We start from the raw sequence: 2661 nt of genomic DNA, 5'->3' as shown, positions 1-2661 counted from the left end.
TTCATGTCTTCAGTTAATATAACTTTAGATAAGAAATTTAGTCAATTATATCAAATATGTACTTTTTGATTTTTTGCATCCTTTTGTCTATGTTATTTTAACTCTGGTCCTTCCTAAATGAATACATTATGGCAATTAATGCATGAACGTTGGACGTCCTATATCTAATCTATTTATCGTCTTTTTTGTGGTAAGGTAAACCGACAATGAGAAGTTAGCTGATGATGAAGAGGAAACTAAGGGGAAGTACATCCATGGTGATGTATTCAAGTACCTGAAATACAAATTTTTGTTTATAATAAATGATTGTTCAACCTTAGTATCCTTTATTATATTTTCCAACGTCCTGGATTCGAAGTTTTCTATTTACTTTTTCACTTAATTAAAAACTAATGTTTTTCATACAATTCATACATTTTTCGACCATAAATTGAATTTTCTTCTTACTAATGTATTAAGTGAACACAATAGTTTTTCAAAATACATAAATCCAACAGAAAATAAAGAAAAAAAGACAAACAATGACGATAGTAACATTTAACCTGATAACACCTATGATAATATAAGTTAAGCTCCCCACAAGTTCGTGAATAGATAAAATTACTTAATAAATAAAGTGAATAAATAAAGTTACTTACTAAATGTATTACGCATGAAGCACTCGTATTTGAAACATATGGATTAACAATCCTTCTTCCAATTTGTAAATCTAACATAATGTATTAAATTTTAGCAAATTATAAAGCAATATTTTTCAAAATCAACACGTGAACCAGTAAAAAACTAACACAGAAAACTACCAACTTTATATAAAAGCCTTTTCAGTTCTAAGTATATATCTACATGAAATAGATATTTTACAAATGACAAAAAATAGTACGTTACTTTCCACGCACAACTTTTAAACATATAAACCATCATCAATCACACACACACACACACACACACACACACATATATACACACACACGTGAAATAGATATTATACAAATGAAAAAAAATAGTGCCAACTTTCCACGCAAAACTTTTTCATATAAACCATCATTAACTTTTTCTTTCACTTTAATTCTCATCCATACAAAAAGATATTTTACAGACCAAGTGTATGGTTGGATATTAAAACAAAGATTCTTCTACTCATGTTCTATCTATTAATATCTGCTTTCGACTAAATAATTTTATGTTACTTTTACTTTCCCCTTCAGCATCAAAATTCTACAACAGTATCGTAAACATCATACTCTTCAACTACAACTACAAAAGTTTAAAAACTCCATTTTCGTTTTCGTTTTCTTATTGGTAAGTTTTACATGTTACTATCGTTTTACTATAATTATCTTTTATTAATCCACAAGAAGAACGTTAGATTATTTCATAAAAAACTTTTAGAATTAAAAAAATTGATATCATTTTTTACGATAAATTTAACGTAATATTAACAACTGTAACTATTTGTGTAATAATTTCTTCTTCACATAATTATAGGATATCAAGAATGGCCGCATTTTATAAACTTATCCCACAGATTTCCACTTTTGAGAAGAATTGGACTGCAAAAATCATAGTTGCGGGAAAACAAGCACCTAAAACTGCTCGAAATAACATTAGCCGCTACCAAAACCTTCTCTTAATGGATTTAGAGGTAAATATATATTTACGAATCTTCTTATTTCTATTCTAAATATTTGTTTTCGTAATATATTTATATAGAACTTATTTTTACATTTGAACAGGGTAACAAAGTTACTGTCATAATCTATGATACAAATATTACGGCCCTTGCAGATGAGCTAACACTAGGAAAAACATACATGTTATCAAATGCAACTGTAAAAGACAACAGAAATGAGTTCAGAGGCTCGCTTGAAGACAAAGTTTGGACCATAACAGCAAAGACAAAGATAGAAGAACTTAAGGAGGATAATTTAAACCTTCTCTTCTCAAGATATGAACTCACAGCATTCAACAAACTTGAACGATACATGGATAGTAATGAAGAGATAAGTATGATCACAAACACATTAACTTATAGCCAATATAAATTTAGTTAACATTTTTTAATCGTTCTATTTATATTCATTTTATCATATACAAAATATGATATCAACACAACTTCTTTTTTGCAAGTGTTATAGGCGTCGTTATAGAAGTTCGTCAAAAAAGAATTATCCAAACCCAGTATGGCACACAAGCCTGTCTTCAAGATGTTATGCTGATAGATAAGTCTTTCCAGACGATCATATTAACGATGTGGGACACTTTTGTTGAAAATGAGTGCGTTACTATAATAGATAACATTGGAAGCAAACCAATCATCTGGGTGACTAATTTAAAAGTTTCTTCGTATAACGGTAAACAGAATAAAAAAAATATTTTCTTTACATTTATATTTTAAGTAAAATGAACACTAACTTTATGATTGAATTTTTTTATTTTTTTAGGACTTACGCTCTCTACAAAAGTGAACAGCACTTTTTTCATTAATCCTGCAATTGTAGCTGTCACAGACTACAAAGAATGGTTATCGAATAGAACTAACAAATTTCTTCTATTTTTCTAACTTTATAAATATCGGTAGTAAATCTCACACTTCATTGTTTGCTTTATTTATGCAGGATTCAAACAAACAAAGAAAAGCTTGACAAATTAATCCAAGATAAG

The sequence above is a fragment of the Olea europaea genome, unplaced genomic scaffold, assembly GCF_002742605.1.
Source record: "Olea europaea var. sylvestris unplaced genomic scaffold, O_europaea_v1 scaffold2567, whole genome shotgun sequence".
Lineage (NCBI taxonomy): Eukaryota > Viridiplantae > Streptophyta > Magnoliopsida > Lamiales > Oleaceae > Olea > Olea europaea.
Note: the sequence above shows the minus strand (reverse complement) of the source record.